The 8,962-nt window shown below is 40.9% G+C and overlaps 1 pseudogene; it reads right to left on the bottom strand.

The window, feature by feature from the left end:
- Nucleotides 1–4,072: 4,072 nt before the first annotated feature.
- Nucleotides 4,073–4,666, bottom strand: LOC118837190 (annotated as a pseudogene).
- Nucleotides 4,667–8,962: the final 4,296 nt, after the last annotated feature.

Genomic DNA, 8,962 nt, shown 5'->3' with positions numbered 1-8,962 from the left:
GATATCTATGTATCTAGCTATCTATCTATACGCACACACACGTATGTATGCATGTATGTATGTGTGTATACACACACACACACACACACACACACACATATATATATATATATATCTGTGATGGGCTTCCCAAATGTTTCTAATGGGATATATAGGCTTTGAGTATGATTTAGTATTCAGATCTCAAAATTGGATTAAGGATTTAAATGTAAAATTGCATTAATAATTGTAAAGAAATTTTTAAATCATGTTGTTTTCCTGTTTTGAAGTCTCTCTCTGATAATATTAAGAGACAGAAGGGCTCATTTTCCAAGTCGGGCCTCCATGGATATTTTAAAAATTCTTCCTTCAGCCTTTTGAGGGCGTTGTCCATGTCAGGTACAGAGTTCTGATAAAGATAGTAAGAGCAAGTGGGATGTCAAAATTGAAATTCTCTGAACTTTCAGGTGAAATATTGCTTCCTAATTTGATGTTTTTCTACGGTGGTTGTTAATAGGATTGGCTCCATAAGCTTTGAACTGTTTTTCACCACATGAACTAGTTACTGGAATACCAAATTTAGGAAGTTGTACTAACTTCTACTGAGCCTTGTTATTGGTAGATTTATCAGTATGAAATAGAGAGTCTCTGCAAATAACTTGGAACCAGTGAAGTGGATCTACTAGGAAGGACCTCCTCTAGGGATGAGGCCTACTCCAGAATTCCCAAGGGAAGGTGTTTCAAGGGACCATACAATTACATGGGACAGCTGAGAATCAACATGTAGTTTATGATTACATAAGTGGGTTACCAGGACCAAGGAGATAATATTATTCAGTGTTGATTATCATTACCGGCTTATTGACTTACTGACTTTGGTTTTCATGTTTCATAGTGTTTATGTTTGACTGCAAGGGAAGTATGCTCAAATTTATTTATTCTTCAGGAATCGTTTCTCAGGCAACTTTTGGTCAACCAAAAGTCTATCTGTCTTCTGTTTGTATTAACTTCACCTGACCAAAACTTGACTTATAGAAATAATAATGTTGACTCTTTGACATTCCTCAAGTAGAAGGCAGAAGGAAGTTTGAGCTTCTCAAAGTGATTTATTGGTCAGCTACCCTACCTAACTGGTGATATGTAAATCTATCCTCTTAATCAATCCATTGTGAACCCTCTAAATTAGTAGTTTAATCTGTAACCTGATTTAATTTACCCATAGAGTTTGTTTCACCAGGTTTGTCTCTTTAAAGGGAAGTGTGAGATTATGACTCTGCTTAACTATGTTTTTTCAACTTTAATCTGTAGCATGGAACTATGATTTCTTTTCTGATTCTCATGGACATACTACACTTGTTTCCTAGTATAAATTTAAATCCCTTGATTTACAATCCCCCGAAATTAATAAGGTTCTTTACATCTTCCTGGGATAACCAGCTACTGCTGTTTTGGGATCCCAAACCCTTACCCAGGCCACTCCCTACCACAGTCACCCAGTCACCCATCCAACTTATAAGAATATGATCCATGGCCCCTAATAGTCAGGATGTTGTGCCTGTATAGCACAAAAGTGGGGAATTGTGGATCCAGAGCTTCCCTATTTTGAGAATCATTCCATTTTTTCACACATATATGTCTGTAACTCTCTCATTAGTGCTTGCAATGCAAATAACCCAAATGAGGAAATGCCATGGTATCCTGTTCTTTTTTTTAATAATATTTTTCCCAATTACATGTGAATTTTAACATTCTTTTTTTTTTTAGATTTTGAGTTCTAAATTCTCTCCTCTCCACTCCCTCCTCTCCTCCCCCAAGACAGTAAGCAATTTGATATAGATTATATATGTTTTGAGAAACAACCTAGTGCTCCTTTCACCCTTCCCCATCCTATTATGCAAAAACCCCAACCCTGAAACTGGGTAAAAGAGTTATTGTGACAAATCAGCCTCACACCCCAGCAACAGAGAGACTTTGACCAATGAACTTTTGCCTAGTCCCCTATCCTGTTCCTCACTCCTATATAACCTATAAACTTTGTATACTGTTCATTTGCTGAGTCTTTGACTCTTTGGGTGAGCCTGCTTTGCTGGCAAATTCAATGAAATCTAGTTGGTCTAAATTATGTTTGTCAGCAGTCTGTTTGTTGTTCTGTTCCCAACAAGAACACATTACGCAAGGCTCCCCGGACAGGTGAAAGATATTTCTTTTCTGGTGATGGAGAAGAAGGAAGCTGGCATACTTTGTTATACTAGTTCCTCATAACAATCTTGTGTGACTCGTGGGGAAGGCAGGTGGCACCTTGCAGCCTACAGTAGAAGAAAAGGAATTTAACCATGTCAACATGCCCATCACTATAGCCGTTCCCGACTTCACCAGTGTCACTGACCAGGTAATCCCAGAGTGGAGTTTTCAAGCTTTTACAATGCTTTTTCTCTCTGTTCCTTTGCCTTAAAAGAGTAGTGAACAGGTTGCTTTAACCTGACTTTGGTAGGCACCTGTATTGGCAATCAGGATGGTCTCTTGGCCCTTATTCAACCAAGTGCCCTTGAAGAGTTTTTGCCTTTATCTCCTTGATTAGGTAACTAAGGTGGGGCTCCAGGTGGGGCCCATGAAGGGAGATCTGATTATATCTTTGTGCTAACTCCAGAGCCAATAGTAAGAGCTTAAGTTCTGGTAGCTCCGATGATGTTTGATGATGGCTAAAGAGTGCTAAAAAGAGAAGACAGAGCTATTTGCTTAAGGCTGTCACTCCTGGAGGCATGGGACTCTGGGCAGGTGTTCTAAGGGCCCACCAGCTGAACTCAGATGTTAATGGTTTTTTTGGTAGCTATGAATTGTATTTGGTCTGTTGATGTTTGTAATTGTTCATATTTGCTCTGAAGCTCAGGGTGCTGGCTTTTCCCCCTGAGCTGAGTGAATGATATTTGTATATTGGATTAAAGTAAGATTGTTAACCTAGTTTTCTTTAGTAAAGCAGATCAAAAGAATCTGGGCTTGCAGCAGTTTTGTGAGCTGGTTGTTGTTGGTTTTACACCTCCATGGCAACTGCTAGCCAGATTATTGAAACAGCACTGAGATGTGGCCAATATAAGCAACTGTTAGGCTTCTAGAACTCCAAGTTCCCCAGAGCAACCATTTACTATACTATCTTGGCACTTCCTATGCCACTGTGCCAGTAAGAGTGTCCAGTAAAAGCCATGAAAAGCTTTTGTGCAGTCCTCTGAAAGATCTTTAGGACCTTGCCACCATGGCCACTGTATGCAACAGGACCAGGGTTAACCCTATTTCCCAACAACAGGCATCAATTTCCCTTAAAAGACAAGAAACCTGTTCCTGGAACTTGATTGGCGCTGCCTCCCTGACCTTCCTTTCTAATACTGTACTTTTTTTTTAAATTTATTGTGATCCTTGGTGACTGAGAAGATGGTGATTACTTAAAAAATAATAGAGTGGTTAGAAAGAGGAGAGAATTTTGGAGAAAATATAATGAGTTCTGTTTTTGGAAACGTTGCGGTTTTTTTTTCTATTTTTAGTCTTCTTTCACCCTTAAATGTCCTTGGTATAACTTGGCTTTGATGGACATCTTATTAAGCTTTCCTTAAATTTTTACCTTTCACTATTTCTGCTTTATGAGAAAATCTTATTAATAATGCTATACTTTTTTCTAATAATATTTTATAGAATAATTCACATTCTAACACTGTGTGGGCTTTGAAAACCACCTCTCTCTGTTTTTCATAGACTGTTGAATTGAGATATCTTTTCTTCCTAACTATTTTCTCATTTCTTTTTTTTTCAGCTTTCAAATGTTTTATTCATTCTTTCGGATGTACTATAATTGTTTCTACTGCAGAAAAGAATACTATGAGCGCAGTGCATGTAACTCAGAATGGGTTTGCTGAAGACATCTTGGAAAGCGTACAAGCTCAGAAAACAAAATGGAGGGTGGAATTCAGTTTATTTATTTATTATTAAAGTTTCTTGTTAAAAAAATTAAGAAAGAAAATAAAAAGAAATAAGGTGAGGCCCACGAGATGATTTATTGCAGTAACAAGTCCTAGTCCTTGGTGTCCTTCTCAGTGCCTCAGGGCTCTCAGGCTCTTGGCTTGCCTGCCTTCTCCCGCACCCACAGCTCTGAGAACTTCTCCACCATTTCATCGGTGCTGCTCTCTTTGCCTGCTCTTGGTCTCTTTCCTCTTTCTTCTGTCTCAGTTCTACATTCTTCAAATTTTGCCTTAAACTTCTGGGCATTTTCTGCATTTAGGAATCGAATTGCCAGTACTTCAGGCTTGGAGCTTTCATCCGCAAGGTCAGCACGTGTGTTCCAGACCCAGGCCCTGTCACAGCCTGCGCTGGGCTTCAGCTCCATCAATGGGGTTATATAATGATTTGCACAGATCTTCAGAGTTTTGTCCCTTCTCATAAGGAAGTGAATGGTCCCTTTTTTCTTGTGTTTCAGCAGGTTCACGTCACCCGTCCCTCACTCTTTCTATTCCGGAAGGCCATTCGAAGATGCAAACTGGAACAGCTTGTCTCGCATTTTAGAAAGGACTTCATCTTCTTCAAGGATCTTAATCTGCTGCTGAGGAAGAGACACTATGGGCTCAAACTGCAGATCATGGTTTGAGTCTTCCACATTCTCAGAGCAGGTACCGTGATCCTCGTGAGTATTCCCAGCAGCCGCCATTGGAGCAGGAGGTGATGCGGCTGACTGCACTTTCAACTCATTTTTCCCAACTCACTGGTCAAGATGGTGGTATCGGAAAACTCCTTGCTCCCCATTGCCACTTCCAGGTTCTCCTTCTACCACCGTCACTCTGTAACCTCTCCTCTGAGGTTCACTCAATCCATATCTACCATCCAATCAAAAATTCTGATAACAATTGTCTACTCACCTCCAGGATACTCCCTGTCTTCCTTCATGAGTTCAGTATTTGGTTCATTGCCTTTCTCTCCTCTTCAATTCCTGCCTTCATACTGTGGGATTTCAACATACATTTTGATCCTCTCTCAAATACTCTAACCTTACAGTTCCTCAACTTACTAATTTCCCATGACCGATCCTCCTCCCCACCTTAGCAGGATGATTATACCTTGATCTTGCCATCACCCATAAATGCACCATTTTCATGCTCATAAACTCTGAAATTCTCTTATCTGATCATAATCTATTGTCATTCCATCTTTCCCTCTGTTACATAACCCCAAACCCTGTCCTTTGTCCACACCATGATGTCTATCCCCTTTTCTTTTCAAAGTCATCACCCTTGCACTAACCACACTCTCCTCCATTCTCCAGCTTTATCCCTTGGTGAAACAGTTCATCTCTATAATGTCTTCCTCTCTTGTATCCTTTACCCCCTTATAGTATTGTCCACCTTGCCTTGCAAAGCCTCAGCCTTGGATCATTTCCACCATCTGCTGCCTGTGCTTCCCCACACATGCTGCTGAACGAAGGTGGAGAAAATCATGTAACTTTACTGACTGGGTCCACTACAGCCTTATGTTACATAAACTGGATCCTCATTGTAGCAAAGCAATCCTTTTAAATCTCCCTAATTAACTCACTATCCCCATCACCAAAGCAGCTCTTCCAAAGCTTTTCATCCCTCCTCAAATTTCCCATGGCTTCCCCTCACTATCCTCTCAGAATGACTGAGGGAAGCTTGAGATCCTTATCTCACATTTTACTGAAAAAAATGAAGGTTATTCGCTGATAGCTCCCTTTTCTCCCCATCTCCTAATCTCACATCACTTAGATGGCTTTTACCAGTATCTCCGCCTTCACCCTTGTCTCACATAATGAAGTGGATCTTTTCTTTACAAAGGAAAACAAACCCCTCTACATGCAATACTGATCCCATTCCATCTTGTCTTACCCAGTAGATCGCTCCTTCTATCATCTTCACTCTCTCACTTATTTTCTTTTTTTTTTAATTTTTTTTTGAGGAGGAAAGGCAAGGCAATTGGGGTTAAGTGACACACAGCTATTAAGTGTATCAAACGTCTGAGGCCAAATTTGAACTAAGGTCCTCCTGACTCCAGGGCCAGTGTTCCACTCACTGTGCCACCTAGCTGCCCCTTTCTCACTTATTTTCAATCTCTTCCTGCTTCTTTACTGCCTACAAACACATACTTGCATGTGGCATCCTCCAAAAACATTCACTTCATCCATCCAGCCCTTAGAACTATCACATGATACCTCTCCTCCCTTCTGTGGCTAAACTCCTTGAGAAGGCCATCTCTAATTGGTGCCTCCTTTCCTTTCCTCTTACTCTATTCTCTACAGTCTGGCTTCTGACATCTTCATTCAATGTAACCTGCAAAGTCATCAATGACCTCTTAATTGCCAAACATAATGGTCTTTTCTCAATCCTCTTCTGTCTTGACCTCTTTGCCTTTGACATTGTGGATCTCCCTCTTCTCCTTGACACTCTTCTCTCTCCAGGTTTTTGTGACACTACTCTTCCCTGGTTCTCTCCCTACCTGTCTGACCACTCCTTCTTAATCTCCTTAGCTGCGTCTTCATCCATGTCATGCTCACTAATTGTGGGTGTCCCCCTGGGCTCTGTCCTGGGCCGCCTTCTTCTTCCTCCTCCTCCTCTATACTCATCTACGTACTGATCTCATCAGCTCAGATGTATTCAATTATTTCTATCTAGATGATTCTCAAAGCTACATTTCCAGACCTAAACACTCTGTTGACTTCTACCCTCAAATTTCCAACGGCTTATTAGACATCTTAAACTTGATGCTCTGTAGAATATTAAACTCAACCTTCCCCAAACTGAACTCATTATTTCAAAACAAACAAAAAAATCCTTCCTCCAAATTTCTCTATTATTGTAGAGGGTACCACCCTCCTCCCAGTCACCCAGGCTCAAATCCTACATGTCATCCTCAATTATTTGATCTCTCTTACCCACCACACCCAACTTTTTGCTAAGACCTACATTTTTTACCTTCATATTATCTCATATATTCCCCCTTCTCTCCTGTGATACTGTTGTAGGTCCTCATCACCTCACACCTGGTTTTTTTTTTGCAATAGCTGAGTGTTCTCTCTGTCTGCCCACAAGTCTCTCCCCACTATAGTCTATCCCCCACTCAGCTTTCAAAGTCATCTTCCTAAAGTGGCTGTCTGACCACATCACCCCTCCTATTCAATAAATTCAAATGGCTCCCTATCACCTTCAGGGTTAAATATAAAATCCTCTGTTTGGCATTTAAAGCTTTTGATAGCCTCCCCCACCTTACCCCCACCTCGCCTTTCTGGTTTTCTTACACTTTAGACCCTAATATATACTCTGTAATCCAGTGACACTAGCTTCCTTGTTCCTTGAACAAGATACTCCATTTCCTTGCTGAGTATTTTTGCTGGTTGTCCCCAAGCCTAGATTGCTGTCTCTCCTCATCTCTGCCTCTTGTATTCCCTGACTTCCTTCAAGTCCCCGCTAAAATCTCATCTTCTTTAGAAAACCTCTTCTTAGGAGCAGCTAGGTGGCACAGTGAATAGAACACTGGCCCTAGAGTCAGGTGGACCTGAGTTCACATGTGGCCTCAGACACTTGACCCCAATTGCCCTGTCTTCTCCCCTCTGAAAAAAAGCCTCTCCCAATCTTTCTTAATTCTTCTGCCTTCACTCCGTTGCTTGTTTCAATTTATCCTCTTTATAGCTTGTTTGTACATATTTGTTTGCATATTGTCCCCCCCATTACACTGGGAGCTCTTTAGGAGAACGGTATGCCTTCTACCTTTCTTTGTACCCTAGTGTTTAGCATAGAGCCTGGCATAATAATAAGTGCTTAATAAATAAATAATAATTAATTAATAATTAATTATAATTAATAATAATTAATAATTATTAATTAATAAATAATAATAAAAATTAATAAATGTTTATCGATCAATCGATTGATTGATGTCATGAAAAGTTATCCAAGGATTGTAGATAAACATGCCTCACAAGCAAAATCATATGATTTAAGGCTCATTGCAGATCTATGGATTGGGGCTGTAGGGTCACATTAATAACAAGACAGACGATGAGATGCTTTCTTTGACACCCTCAACCTCTCTCCAAAGCAGAAATGATGCACCAGAGATAAAGCAACTTCAACAGTCTCCATGACTTAGGACACACAAAATCCAAAGGAAGGTTAAAACAACGACAACCATGAACTGATGCTTACTCAGTAAGCAGCACTACCCTACCTCCCACACTACTGGCAGCTGACCCAAGGATCCAACCCACAGGCTCACAATAAACCCCAAACCTATATCCTGTCCTCCCTCCCTCTCTCCAGTGCCTTGGAGAGCATGACTCCCAGCTAGAGAAGTTGGTTTAAATTGTGACAGCCAATCAGAGCTATAGCACAGCTCCAGGGGCTAAATGGGGAGTGTGTAATATGCACAGGTCAAATGAAGGGCTAGCAATAAGAGAAAGGTGACCCCTGTGGTCTCTGGAACAGAAGAGTCTGCAATGAAGTAGGCGAAGAGGAAGAAAGGATTGAAAAGATGGGAGAAGGAGGGAGGCCTTGCTTCAATAGTGGGAGGAGATTCCACTGAGTTTATGATTAGTGTGGTCAGTGAGATTTAGTGCTTGTAAGACCACTTGTCCTACCTGGGGAGGGGAAGAGTGGGAACTCCTAGGGGCTCCTGGGACCTGGAGAAATGGAAAGACATGAACTCAGAGAGGAGATTTTTAGGCAAAAGGGGAAAAGAAGGTAACCAGGGGGAGGGTATAGATCAGTGGTGGGCTCTATAATCAGGGTGGGAAAGGGAGAAATTCTAACATGGGGCAATGCCTTTTCTCTCCCCTGAAGGAATTAGAGTTGTTTTGGGAAAGGGCAACTTGTAAAGGGAGAATCCACCAAGCAAACTCTACAAGAAAGTGGCAGAAATTGCCTACAGAGGAGAGCCCAGAACTTTGGAAGTTTTTATTTTATAAGCAATATAGAGAATAGAGAAAGATAGATAATTA

The sequence above is a fragment of the Trichosurus vulpecula genome, chromosome 2 (genome assembly GCF_011100635.1).
Source record: "Trichosurus vulpecula isolate mTriVul1 chromosome 2, mTriVul1.pri, whole genome shotgun sequence".
NCBI classification, from domain to species: Eukaryota; Metazoa; Chordata; class Mammalia; order Diprotodontia; family Phalangeridae; genus Trichosurus; species Trichosurus vulpecula.
Note: the sequence above shows the minus strand (reverse complement) of the source record. Positions and strands in the feature narration are given on the sequence as shown.